Source organism: Agelaius phoeniceus, chromosome 3 (assembly GCF_051311805.1).
Source record: "Agelaius phoeniceus isolate bAgePho1 chromosome 3, bAgePho1.hap1, whole genome shotgun sequence".
Classification (NCBI taxonomy): domain Eukaryota; kingdom Metazoa; phylum Chordata; class Aves; order Passeriformes; family Icteridae; genus Agelaius; species Agelaius phoeniceus.
In genome coordinates this window covers 14,647,147-14,665,746 of record NC_135267.1, presented here as the reverse complement: position 1 = coordinate 14,665,746, position 18,600 = coordinate 14,647,147, and the positions used below count along the sequence as shown (strand labels likewise).

General features: G+C 43.3%; 1 protein-coding gene across 7 annotated transcripts in view; it reads right to left on the bottom strand.

Annotated features, from left to right (window-relative positions):
• The window catches only part of BACH2 (BACH transcriptional regulator 2), a 188,123-nt gene that overhangs the window by 138,738 nt on the left and 30,785 nt on the right, over positions 1-18,600 (bottom strand). For 5 of the 7 annotated variants that reach the window (XM_077174756.1, XM_077174759.1, XM_054630335.2 and 2 more), the window contains one exon: positions 5,831-5,917. The gene's annotated coding sequence lies outside the window, so the exon portion shown is untranslated. Of the gene's footprint in view, positions 1-2,303; positions 2,325-2,520; positions 2,590-5,830; positions 5,918-18,600 lie in introns of those variants that run through there. The other 2 variants (XM_077174760.1, XM_077174761.1) reach the window with 2 other exon arrangements.

Below are 18,600 nucleotides of genomic sequence, written 5' to 3'. Positions count from 1 at the left end.
GGGTTACCTCTCTCCTAGCACATCTCTCCTTATCTCAACATAAGGAAATTGAGCAACCTCAGCAGGAGGTTCTCAGTGCCTCCCTTCCCAAGCCTTGGTGGGGACATCCTGTTCATCCTCCCACCTAGGAGGGAGAGAATTAGTATTTTAAAGGTACTAATTGAAAGAAAAATTGCCATTGACAATGTCCTCTACCTTTGCAAACTGATGCCAACCACAAGACATGATTCAACATGTATGAATTCCATACTCATCCCTCCTCAGATCCCAAAGGAGGCAGCGCCACAGTACGTGCCAGGAGGGAAGAGGCCAGCAGCAGCAGAGAAATTTCTAGTCTAATCATGAGACAGAAGAATGGAAATGATAGGAGAAGTGAGATAAAAGAATTGGGGGCTGATAGCATCAACACGCTTTAAGAAGGAGAGGAAGTTGAGCGGCTGTGAAAGAGGGGGAAGGAAGAGTAAGGCTGATTTTCCCGATAGACAGGTCACAAACAGTTCCCGAAACCTGCCTAGTCGGGCTGCTTGTCTGACGTACAGACGCAAAAAGCAGCACATGTGGCATCTTTGAAGCGGAAAAAGGAGACGTTGAGGACTGGGGCACTCCGTAGGGGAATGAAAGACCTACAAGTCTTCTAAGTGCCATAAATAGAGATGAAGATAGAGCTTTCAACCAATAATGAATGTGAATAGTTAAAAAAGGAGTTTTGCAGAATTGTCCACTAAGACAAAAATCTTAAAAACTGGCTCTTCACAAATGTCTTTTCTTTTGGAAATCCCACACCCACTGCTGAGAGATTAGCTTTACAAAGTGAGAATTTAACTGGAATTGCAGCTCTGGGTAACAACAGGAAATGTTGCTCACAGCAACAGAAAATGTAGGATGATTAGGTTTTTGGGGAAAAAGGGAAAGAAAGTTACAGTAACTATGCAAACAGAATAAATAACAGTGCTGTCCTTCTCCAGAACCTTTCCAAGGATCTCAGAGCAATCCACAGCCATTCCTCATTAAAGGCTGCTCTGCTATGGCCACAGCTTATTGCACCATCTAGGTCCCAAGCCTGGCTGTACTCCTCATCTTCATAGTTCTGTCCCTCTGCTGATCCTCACACCAGACATCAGCTGATGTGCAGGGACCCCATGGGGGGGGGGGGGGGGGTTTGTGCCCTGCAGGATCCCAGCTGGGACTTGGGATGTTGCCAAGTGCTCCTTGTACATAAGTAACGAGGTGGCCTCATCAAGAGACAGACAAGACAAAAGGTTTCCACCAAGTGAGAAAACTCCAAGCCCAGAAGGGAAGGCCCTCCCCACGCTGAACGTGCTGTGCTCAGCGGCTCAGCCCAGCAGAGCGAGCGGGCTGGGAAAGCCAGCCGTCTTTCAGACAAAAGTGTAAAAAAGCAGCAGGAGGAGAAAAAGGGAAAGACAAGGTCAAGTTAGAGGGAGGCAAGCTCCAGACAAACCCTCCCCTCCCCAGAGGAAAGCACCTCAACAGACATTGCTGTGGAGTCAGCAATGCAGAAGATACTACTCAGCAGGGGAACGCATCATGTTAAAATACAAATCGTTGTTTACATGCTCCCCCAAGTTCCTTAACTGTTGCTGAGAATTTTAGGAAATACTTTGCATTAGAGTATTTCCTAATGTACGTTTCCCACCAATTTCCAGTTCCAGTTTCTACTTCTGTTCTTAATTTTTAATCACCGCTGGGACAAAACAGTAACATTTAGATACTGGCTTGCTAAGAAAACTGGAGTAACTGGGAGTTATATTAACAATACTTAAATACAGTCTATTTAAAGGTTTGAACGCATCTTGTTAGAACACTGCATAAATTAACCCAACCTAATTCTCTAGGATGTAACAAGATCTGAAAAGCTCCAAGTTTCATGTTCTCTCTTACCACCCACTTAAAAAACCAAAACCCAACATGCTGGGGTTAGCTTAGGTTGCAAACGAAAACAAAATTCACATTCAACTGAATAAATGCAATTTACTCCTTGATGCGACAAAGATGATGCCACAACCAGCTCAAAACCAAAGCAAGAAGAGGTTCTCTCCCGCCCCCTCCATGCATATCCCCCCTCATTTTTGCTGTTAATGATGCCCCCCCAGCCTGACTGCTCAGGATCCTTAACTGCTCGCTCCATCCCTCCCCACTGTCTGAAACCATCTCTGGATGGAGCAAAGCGTGCCCTGCTGCTGCTGGGCTCACAGTCTCCCCTGCACTGGCGGCCAGACAAAGCAAACTCCAGTTGCATCACGGAGCAAACTCATTTTCCAGCAACCTCCCAGCCCGGAGTTTACCGCTACTGTAATCCGGTGCTGTCAACAACGCCGCCTTTGTTGCGCGCCCGTGTGCGCCGCTTGCTTGCTGCTCGGGTTGTTGTTTTGGGTGTTTTATTATTTCTTTTTTATTATTATTATTTATTTTAAGGAGAATTTTTGTTTTAAATGAGTAATCTGTTTTTGAAAGATTTCTCCTCCGTGCTGGCTCCACCCTGTACTGTAAACGAGACATTACCTTATACAAGAATGAATCTGCTGCATTCCTCTGTCTAGCTGCCTCGCAGCACATTTCCTATGCTCACAGCAGCCCCGGCAGTGCATGCTCTCCCACCCCTTCCCCCCACCTTTTTCTCTTTTTTCTTTCCCCCTTTTTTTTTTTTCCTTTTCACTGCCTCGCTGTGTTTTTGTGTAAATGATCTCACATGACTCAACAAATCCATCTGCCTGGAGCAGGCCAAGTTTGGAGCCTTCCCAGGAGGGAGGAGAAGAATTGCTTTGTGGAAAGGACCTGGAGCTTTGCCCTTTCTCTGGCTCAAATTACCCGCCTGTCAGGCCTGACGGATTTGGCTAAAAATAAAAGGAAGCGGGCCGTGAAAAGGAGATGAATGAGCTCAGCAGTTCCTTAGATAACATGGGGTCTGGTGTCGCCCAAAGATCCCAGAGCAGGAACTTCGGATGCTGGACATGTAAGTGTGGTGCTGCAGCCTCAGTGAACTTGGCTGCTTGAGGACAAAAAAAAAAAAAGGCACAAAAAAAGGCAAAACTAACCATACGCTGTTGGAAGTTGGAAATAAATCCCTTAAAGAAATCCCTTAAAGACACTCAGAGCAGGAAAACTGCCTGCTGTAGATTTGGGCTTGTAAATGGGGAGATTTATGGGGTTTCCAGAGGGGAAAGGGGGTGTGGGGGGTGTGGCAGGGGGCTGTACGTGATGTCAGCCTCCCGCCCTGACCAGGGAGCCTCTGCATCCTTCCTGCAAATGCCTGCCCAGCGCCCGCAGCGGGTATTAAGCACTTAGTTTGGCAATGTAATGACACACTGCAACAATCTGTAATGCGAGGCAGTCAGCAAAGCCCTGGCTCGAAAAGCTCTTTCTCCTAACCATTAACCATATGTTTGGCTCCGCCGCCGCCCAAGCGAGCGGGTGTTCCAGCGCACCATCTGGTTTCTATCCACACAAGCAACTGCAAAGCACAGAGTATTTCCCTCTGGAGCTGTGTCTTCCTCCCTGGCCCCTGATCCCCACCCGGCTCCCCACTTCTCTGCTCCCCATCTTCCTCCTTCCACCCCTTTCCAGCAGCAACTTCACCTCCCTGTCCCACTGATGGCTCGAAGCAGTGGAGACCACAACCACCCCACCAAAGGTGCAGCAGAAGAGCTGTCTCGTGCTGCCCTCCGTGAGCTCACGTGCCTACACACATGTGTGTACGCACACACACAGAAGGACTGCATCCCCCATCACCGATGTATCACACTAAAACATCAGTGTGTTCTCGAGTGGCCCAGGAGCTGCTGCAGTGTCCGTCACGTCTCGCTCACGCACACATGCGCACACCGAGCGTTCAGTTTGGATTACATCAACTCTGTGCCGACACTGCAAAAGGACTTCAAGAATGTACCTAACAACAGGAGGACCAACAGCAGTTTTATCTCCTGTTCTCATGCAGGGCCTTCTATGGACATCAGGTGTTGGTGCCCCATCCCACCAAAATAAGAATGCTCTGGGGGGACAAAAAAGAAGTACAAAAGGAAAAAGAGAAAGATAAATGGAATGAGAGTGTGCTGAAGAAAAAGGAATGAAAATATTTACTTTTTCTGTGATAACTAAACAAGCTCTTTCTGAAACGATAAAAAAAGCTTTCAAGTGTTATATTTTAGAAGGCCTTGTACCATATGTTTGCTTTACGACTTTATGAATTCTAACTACTATTTATGTTTTTAAAGCACTTCCATCATTGTGTTTGTTTCTGAAGTACCTATGGGACATCAGCAGTAATTTTCCCCTCAGGCTGGGCAATTTAAGATTAAGCATGACCTATTGCAAGAAGGTATTCAGGGATGCAAGCAATAGGATATTCAGCAAATCCAACACTTGCTCCTTTAAAGTAAGTTTATATTCTGCAATGAGTCACACATACTGTGTTTATCCAAGTTACCAGTGCTACAAGGGAAAAAAAATCCCATTACATTTGCAAATACATACAAATCACAGCTGTAAGCACCCAACTGCTTATACCAGGACTTGTTTCTATGACTGGATATTGATTTTTTAAATAATGTGTCATTATACCAATGTTGATACAGCAACTAGCTTCCTGGCGTATGTAATTTAATACTAAAAAAATCTGGTTTTAGGAAATATCAAATCCACACCCATTCATATCCTTTTTAAACATTCTTCTTGGTCATGACTATAGCAATGCAAAGCCACAACTGCTCTTTTCCTCACCTTGCACCTAACGAAGAAAATGCACTTGCCAGTTAGAAACAGCTCAGTCTAAATCAATAAGCTTTGCTATCTCAATAAAATACTGCAGAACTTCTTCAACAACTTCTTCAACTGCTGCTAGAAACCTACATTGGAAAAGATGATGCATATTTTTCAAACTTCCTCCGTATGAGAAATCAGTGAAAGAAAAAGCATACCGTAGGCCCTTATCCCAGAATCAAACAGGCGTGGGGAAAACCATATGCTTGTGAAAAGCCTGATGACTTCACTAGGATTGCCTAAGAAGATTGAGGATAGGATCTGCTCCCAATTACAAATGTGGAGTGCAATTAGCACTGTAAACTCCCCCTGCCTTCATTCTGCACTCCCCTTCAGTGAGGGAAATAATTAAAATTATTTAAACTATAAGAGATGCATTTTAGCTAGGAATTTACTTTTCCTACAAAAGGGGATCTAAATATGGTAAAGTCCATTACTTCAAGATAATATGTTGCAAACATTAGTATGCTTAAATATCACACATTAGGTTTCCTACAACCATGCAATGAGAAATTGTCTTCACACACAGAAAACAACCAGCAGTCATTCTCTAAAGCAGTAAAGGTCTAGGTGTGGGTCTTACAGCAGATAGTGATCTGCTCTGATCCAGAAATCCTTTTAAAGGGGGAATTCAAGGGAAATATTTGCAGATTCAGGGTTCTGCAGTCTGAAGGGACTGCTGATCATTTGACCTTTTTCCATGAAACAGGCATGGAGCTTCCCCGCCTACATCGACGAAGCTGTAGGAGGTCGAAGGAGAGAATCTCCTAGGGTTAAAAAAAAGCCTGTAAAAAACCCCAACAAAACAAAAAAACCCAGTCTCAGATACAACAGCCTGACATAAAGCAGGAAGCTACTGCAGCCCCAGCATCACTCCCCAGCACTGTGGGATTACCCACACCCTCTCATCTGGTCTGAATGAATTAACAGCCAGCTACTAGGTCTTGTTATACCTTGTCACCTTCCTCTACTCCTCAGCCCCTGAACAAAGGGCCACTGGCAGCCTGAAACCCAGCTAGTTTTTAAAGCATAATAAAAAGTGGTGTCACATTATTACCTGAATCCACTGAGTCCTCCTGCCAACAATGATGTTTATGCAATCACATTTTTCTGTTTTTAAAAACTTCTCTCTTGCCTCATTGCTCTGTGTGAAAAACAAAACAAAAGAGATAATTGATTAACTACAAGCAATTATCTATTATTTGCATTATAGAAGTTTTGCAGTAGATATTCAGGTCTTTTGTTTTCTGCCTCATCTCAGAAAAACATTCAACAAGAAAAAGTTTTTTCCCCAAAATTACTCATTGATCAAACAGAAGCAACAGATACCAGTTTAGAGAGGCAGATGAGATACCACAGCCCACCACTTGTAGAGCTACACAGAGGAACACAGCTCTCCTGTGCCCAAATCTTCTGCCCTCTTCCCAGGCCATCCTGCCTGGCAGCACTGAGACCAATGCCAAGCAGACAGTGCCACCAAAAGCAGAAATACAGAGGGAGAGAAAGCTCATTAAATTTCTTTCAGTATCAACAGCAAATACATGCCACTAATAACCACAGCAGTGATGTAAAAATAATATTTGCAAAATTGCATTGACAGTAGATTACTTAATCATAAAGTTTCTCCATACTCTGTACCTACAACATGATTTAAGTAGTGACTCCACTTAAAATTCTCAAAAGGGTCTTTTAGTGTCTGTGTTTACTCCTTGCTTCCCATATTAGTAGCTTTAAGCTATAGTGTCAAATTCTCCTGCCAATATACTTCATAGAAGACATTTAAATAAGGAAGAAAAAAGCCCATATGGTAGAAATCCAGCTGAAGACACAATCTCAACCCCCCACCCCCAACCTCTCTGAATGGACAGAAGACACATGCTAAGTAAAGGAAACTGGATTTTCAGTACTGGAAATGCCATTAGTATTTCATTGCTTTCTCTGAAAGCAAATTAAAAAAACCCCTTCACTTAAAGAGATGCAACTCAACCACGCGTACATGGTCCCTTGCCAACCTTCACAAGGGCATACACAATTAAACCCAGGCAGAGAGCACAGGTTGGGGGATATGGCTGCCATACCCTTCCTGCATTTCAGGGCTCAGGCTTTTGGCATACTCTGTCCATTGTTGACATGGATGACTGACAGAAAGTTTTGCTTCAAGATTTTGGTCACAGCGGTCTGACTGAGACATCCCCAAAAAATCAGCTGGAAAGACCAAATTCTCGCAATCTCTGGAACAGAGTTTAAACTGTGGTTTAGCCTGATGCCACACAACTCAATGAACACAGTCTAGTCCACGGCAGAGCAGAACAGAAGTGACCATTGCCTCCGGCATCTGCTGCCAGCGAGGGTTGGGCCCCTCCCAGGCAAGGAGAGCGTCCTGATCCAGGTGACCTCCCTACTGCAGTCTGGAGTCATCTGTGCTCAAAACAGAGGAGTCAAGATCTGGGCCAGGGGATGGCAGGGAAAAACATGTCAGAACAAGAAAATTCATTTAATGGAGACAGAAAATTGAAGGGTTGGATGGGGAGAGAGCAAGAACTGGGGTTAGGCATGGAGAAACGCCTGCTGGCTGTGCAGCTGCAGCACTGCTGAAGAACCACGTCCAAGACCATATGATGTCAGAGCACATCATTTGTGCCAATGCCACAAACGCCATTTGTCTGCTTCCTGCAAAGTCTTTGGTGTACCACAGGTAGGTTGAAGAGAGAACACTGATGAGTTCAAGCACTCACCCCTGAGAAGGGAGGGAAATGTGCAGGTGAGTGCTGCCTGCTGCAGCTGCCTTCACTCTTGGCACAGGGGATGTACCTGAGCTGTGCATCAGGGCTTCAGGGCAAGAGTGCATGACAACTCCAACAGCTGTTGGCAGCAAGGGTGGCAGCCACCATGACACTCCCTGCCACCCTCTCAGCATCCAGGCAGATGAGCTGTGCCTTGGAGAGCTGCCATGCAGCTCCAGCGAAGCACCACACCGGTCATTTAAACTCAGTATCCCTCAAGTGGCCATTAACAGTGAATTCCTAACCAACCTGAAAACCTGGCTTCTCTCAACTAAAAGTAATGAACAGTCACAGCAGAAAGGAACTGTATTTCCAGTACACAAAACACTAAGGAGTATAGAGACATCTCAGCAGCAAGGCTGTTGAGGATCCTCAGGATCCTCTGTCCTCTTAAGTCTCTTCCTGCAAAGAGAAGTGGGGCTTCCCAAATCATCTGTCGAATCCTGAAGTCTGACACTGGTAAACAGAGTAAGATCATGAGGAAATTACAAACTTCTTCAGTAGGGCTTTGAGTACCATGCCATAAATAAAAATTTGGGCTAAATATGGGACAGCAGGGAAAAAACAAGATGCTGAATAGGGAGTTTGCCCAGGGTTTGCAGCTACAGCTGGCAGCAGGCAGGCAACTTGCAGAAAGAGAAGAGTGTGATGACATACTCAAAAACTGTCCATGCATTTACAAGATCTGCACAAATCCATTTTATATCAGAGTGTCACTCTGAACTTAGAGAACCATAGAATGCTTTGGGTCGGAAAGGACCTTAAAGTTCAGCTGCAATGTTGCAATGTATTTATGTATGAAAATAAAATTACCAGTAAACAGCTGAAACTTCCTTGGATATTACGCTACCTTAGACATTAATAGCTTATAGCAGAGCACAGGTCTACAGTCAACCAAATGCACAACACAGGAAGACAGACCTTAAAGGTAAATAATTCAGGACTTGAATTCTTTAAGGTAAATAATTCAGGGCGCTAATGAATTCACTGACTGTAAATAGGGAGTTCCACTGTGAGGAACCCTCCAAACTGCCCTACATCCAATCCTCAGGAGTGCAGAGCAGAAAACTGTCAGCAGAAACTGTCTCAAACACTCCTGGCTACAGCAAGACTCTCACACAAAAGAAGTCTTGGATAGGAAGAGATAGCTTCATAGACTGGTTCCAGTGGTCCATACTGTGACCATGCGTTGCTGAAAAGGATGTGCACTTTCAGAAACACCACTTGGGCAAACAGTGAGGTGGCTGTGATGCAAGGAAGCTGACCCATGTTGCATCCAACAGAAGCACTGGGGAAACCCTTCAAGGGTAGCCAACACAGCAGCTTGGTCTAGCAGTGCTAGAAACACACAAGACTATGGGTGAAACTGTAAGCTCTTTGTTAAATATGACACCCTATAAATAAAAAGAAGCCAGACAACACCCCATGTCCTCCTCACTTCACAGTCTTTCTTCTCTATCCTCTTTGATTGAGTATCGCCAAGTGCTTTTATCCACACCTGGGAATTCCTGTGTATCCATCAAAAAGCATTTCAGCCAACCAAATCCCATCAACAAACCATAGGATAAATCCTCATAAATTCTTAAACTACCAGCAAGTGTCAGTCTTCCCAGCCTGCACCCTATGGTACCAAGGAGCTGTTTTGCAAGCAGCAACTATTCCTGACCAAGCGAAGAAACTCTACCAAAGTCGAGATGCAGCCAACTGTCAGTAATACAATGTTGTTGCTGCAGAAAAAAAAACCCCAAACAAACCTACCAGAATTTTTATGCTATCTCATGCTCTAAAAGTAGTATTTCAAACCACCCTAAAGTTGCCTCACACCCTCTTACGAGACCTACATGAAACCAGACTGTGGAATAAAATCCGCCTTTTGCTGGCAGACAAGGGAACGTCAACAACAATAGGCAAGGCACTGCAAGGTTGCTGACGAGCCTGGAAACACTGTATGGGAACATGCCCATGGATCTGCAGTCGAAAACACAACTGCTGTTCTTGCTCCGTGCCCAGCAGAGATAGAGATCTCATCGCCAGCAGAGATCTGGGTCACCACAAGGAAGCTGGAGTTATCCCAGCACCATCATCTTTTAGGTAATGCTCCCAGGAGGGGAAACAAGTATGTGGCAAGGTTTCATCTGACGAGGTGCTGATTATAAACAAAAACAGTAACTGGGGGTTTCCTTGCTCCTTGGGGATATCATCCAAATGGAAAAAAAAACCCAACGAATTTTGCCTGATGTCTTGTATCCAAAGGGTTTTGCAGAATGAGTTTGCTGCAAATGCGAGGTTCAGGTAGCAGTTTCTCAAAAGCTTGCAAACGCGCTTTGACTGGCAAAGTCTTCCTCCTAAACACCAGGCTAAAAAGTATTTGTTTGCTTATCTTGTACTTCAGATCTGAAAACCCAAACCTGGGGAAGGAAAACACTAGAAAGACTATGTTTAAATTGAAGTGTAGATTTTAAACATATGATGTTTGTGAAAAACAAATGTTCTGAGTCTCCACACAATCAAGTAGCTGACTATCCAGGCACATGACTGAAAAGGAGATCACCTTTCCAGTCTCTGCTAACCAAAACTTTTGCAACCTTCCCGTATGCCATTTCCTTGTTTACATCTCATGGTACAGGAGTTCAACTTTTGGAGAAACATGAATGGTAAACCTAGAAAGTGAAATGTGATATTATTTACAGAAGAGGAGAGCACGCCGTTCACAAGAATTTGTAGGCGCACACATCCCAGCCCTGTTCCTCAGTTCAACACCCACTCCTGAAATCCTGTACCAACCAGATTAGCCGATGTACACATGCCTGCACTCTCAGAGAAACAATAGTCTCTTTCAGTCCATACAGTCTTCTGAAGAACCAGGCAAAAACGTCATGGGAGAAGTTAGGAAATATCTGCAGAAAACAGCACACAAGATGAAAGGCAGAACAAGCCTTTTAACTTGCACAAAGTACATAACATGGAGGATAAGCACAGAACTTAGTTACCTAGCCCCTCTTCCAAAGGGATATTTTTTATTTTCCCTGGGATGGAAAAGGGGATTGTTGAAACAACTTAAAAAAACCCAAAAAACCAACGACTGGGATAGTGGAACAGCTCCCTTACAGACAGATTATTGCAAACAAAATTCAGCTCCAGGAGCTGTGGCAGACCTGGGAGAAAATACACGCTGCCTTGAAGAGCCAGGATCTCCAGCAGACAGCTGGGATCCTGGCTGGTGTGATGAGCCCGCCTGTCCCCAGTGCACAGCACTCCTTCCTCCATTCCCCTCCCAAACACTGCTGCTACAGAAGGCACAAAACTATTTTTTAATTAATCCAGCACAAAGTTTGAGCTGCCTCAGGGTTAAGCTAAACATTTTCTGTCTTTAACCACTACAGCAGAACCAACTACAGTGAAAAACACTTCACCATAAGGCTGGGGAATTGAGGACAGAAAAGAAGCTGCAACAGAGTCACCCCTGACCTCTCAAAATTTCGCCTCCAGAACATGTAAAAATAAGAAACTGAATTTTTAATCAGCTGAGAAATGGGGCAGGGAGACACTCTTGATAAAATTATTGTTGTGAATATCACATAAAAAGCCTTATGGAATTTTACCATCCACCTTCTGTTCCAACAGTAGGTCTCCAAATAACCTATCAGAAAAAACCCAACTACGCACACTTTCAGGAAAGCACTCAGCACTGAGAGACATTTAAGAAGCATGCAGCTCTACAAATCCTTGTTTCTCCTCTCACAAGGGGCTGTAACTCCTGCAGGAAACACATGCTCCTGTAACAAAGCAGGTATTCTCTGCATGTACTCACACTGCCTATTATTTTTTTAATCATCTGGTATGCATCTTCCTAGGCATGCTTATGTTAGAGGAAATACTAGCATTAGGTCTGCAAAAGAACACTGACTACCTGTTCTGCATGAACACCCTGAAGGTTAATAGTGGAAATCGTGGCTTGAACTCTGCCTCTGCCTTGTGCTGAGCAGTCCATACAACCACTGGCATTTTACCACATGTGCTTCCCTCCCTCAGCTCATGTTCACTCTCTGCAGGATTTTAATATGCAGTCCACCAGTACAGTATTTTTCAGATGTAGGAGCAAGTCAAAGCATATTTTGATGTGTCTAGATTGCACAAAGACGATATGAAAAATTGAAAGTTGATCACAGAAGAATACAAGTTGCTTTTTCATTTCACAGCTCCAAGAGTCAGAAAGGGTGAGTAGAACCCTGATATATACCAGATGTTTTAAAGGTGGAAGAGCTGGTGTCATGAAAGCTTCCTGACAGCTACCAACTGGCCTTGCTATAGTGAGCAGGCTTCTTCTGCCTGTGGAAGATTACAGGCCTAATGGAATGGGAATATTCACAGCCTTCATGCACACATATAATCCTACTCTCTTTTCTTGAAAATAAATTTGACAAGTCCATCACTACTAAATGAAAAAGCCTCAAAATGGAATCATTTTGTTACATATACAAAAAAAGTTGGGTCTGGATCATAGCCATGGTTTTGGCAAGCACCACACTTAACCCAAGAAATGAAAAGGCAATTTTTTTTCATTTGTTTCTGTTTCTAGTAAGTCTTGAGTCAGTTTCCCCCATTTTCTTCTGAATTTGTGTTTGGATATTAAAAGCAGCAAATAAAAAGGCTTTCACCTCAGCCACAACCCTCACTCCACTGGGTACTTTACAAATACATATGGAGACTTCACATCCTAAAAAGATAAGTTTCACCTTGTTGTTACAAAATTTGAGGTTTTTTTCTATTTCAATAAAAGGGAAATTCCATCATTAAAACAAAAAGAAAAGAGGAAGAAGAAAAAAAATCAGCCCTGCAGAAAAGCATCATTTCAGAGTTAACAGGAATATGCATCTATCACTTAAATTGGCCCCTTGGGTGAAGCCCATTGCAGAGATCAAAAGTCTTTCCACAGACTTGGGATAAAGCCTGGACAGTTCAAAATACTGATGAGAGTGGACATCACTGTTCTTGACTGCATGGTGTAGGGGTGCATGAAGGCAAAACTCCCACAGCCGCCATAAGGCCTCCGAGTATGAGAAACCCCAGGGACTCTGGGTACCACAAAAGCACACTCTGGAGAGCATTTCAGACAGTGATACAACTCACTGATGACACAGGGAGACTGGTAACATTTTTTGTTGGTGATTCTGCAGCTCCTATTTCCACAGCCCACGCTAGTTCAAAAAACACCACAGGACATGTGTGACGAAAAAAGGAGTATCTCAGGCCAGGGTGAGATAAATACACACTAAGGTGAAGCAAGATGACAGCTGGCATTAAGGAATACATTCAGGGCAGGTAGCTCAGTCTGAAAGCTGCAGGTTGTGCCCTAGGTTGCAAGAGCACCAGGCAAGAGGCCACAAACTGGTGCCGTGGACGCCTTGCACAACAGAAGGCACAGGGACCAGTGGTGCCAGCCAGGTGACTGGACACTTGGAGACACAGCAGGAGCCAGTGAATCAGCAGGAAGACCCTAGACTACCTTGCACACAGACTGGAAGTGTAGGAAAGCCCAGGGTTTCCTTTGTTTCTGTGGGGCTCCTGTTTCTGTGTTACTGCACCATGATTCAACTGCTTTACAGATGCAGATGTCTGGGGAAACCTTGTAAGGCAACCTCGTTGGACTGTGTGAGCGTGGTGTGCGTAGGAAGGCGTGCAGGGCACTGGTCAGGTCACTGGAGCTGCCTGCTGCCACAGTGCTTTGGTCCCAGCACTGGAAGTGGTGATGGGACTGTGCCTGCCAACAGTGCACCCTGAATGATGCCACAGGAATGTCTCTAAAGCCTTCCCTATCCAACCTAAAGCAACTTCTTCACTGAACACCTGAATTCTTTTTCTACATATTGTTTATGGTAATAAAAAGAGGTTTTGGAGATTTACCTAGGACTTGTGGGTGAAGGGATATTTTTCTCATAATACAGTTGAATAGCACAGATATCTGTTGTTTTCTGCTCATGTTCCCTTGTGCACATACACTGGCCCCTTCTTGCAGCCTGGCTTTGCCTGAGGTGTAAGTAAGAACTGTCAGCTCCTCTAGTACTAGGAGGAAATCACTGCCTCAGGCTCACACTGAAATCACTCTTTTTCACACAGGACTGTGGACATAATCCTTTGCCCAGTAAATAGCTCACCTTCTTCCTTATTGCTCCAGATGGATATGAATGAATGAACTGCACTTTTTCTGAACACCATCTTCTGCTTTTATTGAGTACTTCAGTCACTGCCAACTGCACCTCCTTGCCCTACAAGGCATCACTTAAGGTTGCTGGGTCTGATTTCCAAGTCCCCTGCTATAAGTCTCTTTAAGAGGAAAAAAGGTTGGATGCTATTAGCCCTCTGAGAAGCCATGCATTTAGTCCATAACCACGGGCTCCTGAAACACAGCTGTTAACAGCAAATCTCAGTCTCTGAAATTTTCTTTCTGCTGCCTCATTATCTTTACTACATGCCAGCAAAAACCAGAGTCCCCCCAAAAGGCAGAGGGAGGAAGTCTTTATGTTTCCAGCTGCATCTAACTCTGGCTAGTCAACCAGATGCAAAATATTGCATCAATCTGATGTTCACTTCAAAGTTTCAAAATTTTCTTCTTACAGCTGGGACTAGGTGCTTGTGGTTTCAGTTACCACAAGGGAAATGGAATCTCACAGCCAACACTTAGATTACTTCCCAACACTGCCGGGCTGCCCTCAAAAGAAAAACAACCAAAAGATGTCAAACACAAAATGACTTAAATCAGACACTTAGAAAATGCTCTGTAATACACAAAAGGTGCAATTAATTGAAATAAATATTGAAGCTCCCTGTAAGTCCTCATTTGAATCCTAACAGTAGGATGGGATCCCTTAAAAGTAGCTCTGGCTACTTTAGTTCTGAACTAAACTAAAGCCTGCAGGTGGCTGACCTCATACCATTGTTGTCTTCCAGCCAGACAGCTCCAGTTAAGCAGCCTTCCATATTTTCATCAGAATCTATAGACTGAAACTCCATTTTTTCAGTAGTCATGCACAGAAAAAAAAAAAAATCAACTTCCCAATGAAGAACAAAAATACCAGATCAATGCTCATGCAGTCTTAGAATAAAACTCTAATCCTTCACTTGCAAAGAAGTCTCTTTCAAAGAAATGTTTATGTTAAAATTTAGAGTTGTGTTCAACATTAATCTTAGGGAATTTTACAACAGAATGTACCAATTTTAAAAGGTTTCTACAGCCTTAATGAATTCCTAGAACCCATAGACAGAAATTAAATAGGGGGAACCTACAGTGTTGGCTAGACATATTTCAATATTTGTTACCATAGAAACAAGCCAGTAGATTTAGGGTTTGGAGTTATCCTTGCTATAAAATATTAAACTTCTTACAGTTTTTGCATATCTATATTGTGGCAAGAATACTGTCAATCCTGATAGAGCCCAAAGCATCTTAATTATTTAACAGGATTTTAGCTTTTTTTCCCGTTTTCTTAACAGAGAATCTTTTAATTTATTTTTTCCTTGATAGACTTATTTTAACATCTTCCAATAGGAAACACTTCTGGCTGACAGAATAATATACAGGAAATGAAGACGTGTTTTTCCTCAATGTTGTGTTGAAGTGGTAAATAAAAGGAACACACATATAGTCTAATAAACAAGATTTACCAGTAAGTACCAAAATTACACCAGTTAGCACTTGTGATGATTTTACCAGCTAAAAGTACATTAAATGCTATACTTCATTTGAAACAGTTCAACTTCAAATTTGGTGGTTTTGTTTTCAGTCGTAGCAACGGAGAAATGCTCAAGAACGAAAGTGATTCAGATAACATCTCGATACTTCAACAGTATCAAATACTTCTGGCAGATACCTGAGAAATGAAACAAAGCATTGTCCTTTCATGCCTCAGAGGAGCATCAACAGCTGCACTCAAGTCACAGCGCAACCGGCGAGCAAAAGGATCGGCAATTCCAAGAAAGAGGAAGGCCAGATGCTTCCTCCAGCAACACTCCTTCAAAAAGTAAGGAGAACATGCTTGTTTAGACAATTTCAGTGGTAGAAGGGACCCACAGCTCAAGATACCATCCAGGCAAGAGCTCAGCTGGGAGCAGTGGGGAAGGTCAACACCTGGACAAGCCCAAGCCCACTGCCCCTGGCACTGGATGTATGCAAGGGATTTTGACCGTGATGATTTCACAGCCCCAGATCGCAGCCCTTGCTTTTTGTTTGGATTCAAGAAAATCTGTTTACAGAAGGCTCAACACAATGAAAAAATAAAAAACTTTGGAGTAAAAGCCATAAACCACACAGTTGTTTCAATACTGTATTCCAGCACTGAAGTGGACAAGGAAAAACACCACGCAAAGCAAATCAGAACAAAGACAAAAACTGAGCAAGACTGAAACACCCTTTTCTTCCAAGAATTAAACAATACTTTTTATGAACTGTAAAGATAAGCAGTGGAACTGCTATTTCCTAATGTTTCTGAGGTCAATCTTCTAGCACAGCTTCTCAAATAGCCAATTAAATGTACACAGTTCTCACACTCACATGCATTCTATCATTTTAAAAAAGCCCTACAGCTCAAGCCTCTAAAAAATAATGGAAAAACTTATTCTTGAAGACCTGCAAGACAACCCTTTAACTAATGGAAAATCTGCAACACTTCAGAAGAGGAAAATGGTAAGATGGCTTAATTTTAAATGAGTAAGAATTTAAATGTCACTTCCTGCATGTGACCTCGATCTGAATAACCTCGCATTTTTGTTTTCTTTGGTGTGGTTAACAGTGGAATCTTTGTGGAGTACATTTCTATGGCATTTACAGTTGCATGTTTATGTTCAGCAACTCCTTTGCATAATTATGAACACAAAAAAATCAGAAAGTGGCTTTTCCTCTGTAAAGAAAGAGACAGATCTAAAAAGTAGCATGCTACTATGACTTCCAAGGAAGGAAAGGCTGGAGAAAAATTATCCCAAAACTCAGGGGAAAAATGCACAACTTCCTTTAACTGACAGCTGCAGTGAGGTACTATGAGTTTGTTTTATCTGAGCAGTTATGTACACACACTAAAGCAAAGCAACACTATGTACTCTAAAGGAGTTCACACAAGTCCACCACTATCAACCTGCAGTCAAGAAGCGGGAAGTTATTCACATGTCTGAGTAGGTCATGGAATGGTAAGAGATGCTGGCAGCACATGTTGCCAAAAATAAGGCATTGCATGCACGCATTCGAATCCAGAGCTATGAAACCCCTTGTCACCCTCTTGTAGGCTCTACAGGCCAGGTTAGTTCCATGGGAAGCCCTACTGCACTCAGTATGAGAGCCTCAGGTCTTTCCAACTGATGCTGCAGGTGTCAACACCTCAGCACACCCCCTCATCCTTCCCATGAAGTGTTTTTAAGAAGGGGCTGGTTGGGAGAATGGCTTAGGAGACATGATGTAGCTTTTATAAAGTTTTCTGTAGAATTCATAGATATAAGTAAAATAAAGCAGGTGCTGCAGGTGCATCTTGGAAAAAAAGAGCTCTTATTCATAGATCATAGAATGGTGTGGGTTGGAAGAGACCTTAAAGATCACCTACTTCCAAGTCCCCTGCCATGGACACTTTTCACTAGACCAGGTTGCTCAAAGCCCTATCCAACCTGGTCTTGAACACTCCCAAGGATGGGGCATCCACAGATTCTCTGGACATCCTGTCCCAGTGCTTCACCAAACTCACAGTGAAGAATTTCCTCCCAATATCTAATCTAAACCCATCCTCTTTCAGTTTAAAGCCATTACCCCTTGTCCTACCTACATTCAAGAAGGCCACTCAGCTGATATTTCCACCTTGTTTTGTCAAAAAACCAAAAAAAACCACCAAAAAACCAAACAAGAAATGCATCCATACAGTGGTGGCCTTTAAATCATTTGACAAACACCTCTCCAGTTTAAGTGGTGCCACCAGGGATGGCTTGGGTTGCCCTCCTGTGGTGGGAGGACAGCACAGGACCAGTGCCTGCCCAGCCCATAACTGGGCTCTGAACACGGGCACTCCAGCAATGGGTGACCCCAAAAAAAAAAAAGGGAGACAGCAAAACCTTTGCCCTAGTGCTGCTGAGAGGAAAGAAGGTGTGCTCCAGTTCTGGATAACATGCTCCATTTGGTCTGCTTAAAATACCTGTTTTAGAAAATAAACTGGGATGATAAAGCAGGAGATCGTCTTTCTTGTAACTCAAGAAGAAAATAAATTTCACAAAAATAAAAATTCACTATGTGTAAAACAAAATACTCTATACAACATGCAATTTACCCAAAAATAATTCATTTCCCTTTATACCAGGCAGGCCAAGAGTCCATTTGGATTAAAAAAGTGAATGGATATGAGTTTCCCATCTCAGCAAAACATTTGAAAAGAACACAAACATCTCATGTCTGTCCAGTCTTGACCCAATTACTAAGGGGTGAAGATACCACCAGCTGTCAGGATGTTGTATTTGCCATTCGAGGTGGGGCAGGAGTACTGCTCCTTCCTCTGGAGCATCTTGTTCCTGGTCACCCAAACAAAGAAAGGAAATTGGGGTATACAGACAGGGATCTGAACTGGCACAGGAATGCATGCATCTCTTCCAATATTGGAAGATTAATGCGTGAGAGAGTTGATGAATGGGAAGGATTAAATATAGAACCAAAAAATAAGCGAAATGATTAATTGCTAGAAAAGGAAACTCATGATTTATAGAAGAAAAAAATCAGTAAGGCTTGGGAAACTGAAGGGAATAAGCAGCAAGTGAGCTGCAGGGTGGGACCATCTGGTGCATAGTGCCACGGCAGCACAGAGCACATACCACAGCTTCAGCGCCCCTCTCGCCTTCTCCCAGCCTCAGTGCAGGCAGGGCAGACAAAGCAGAAATAGATTGTGCTTAGAGGTTACTGGATGAAAGTAACTGACTTTAAAAACAAGCTGAAGTTGGTTTTAAATCATATCCTATAATCTGAAAACGGTCTCTAAATTAAATGTTTCCATGTGGTCTTGTAGTGGGCTGGTAACTGTCACACTCA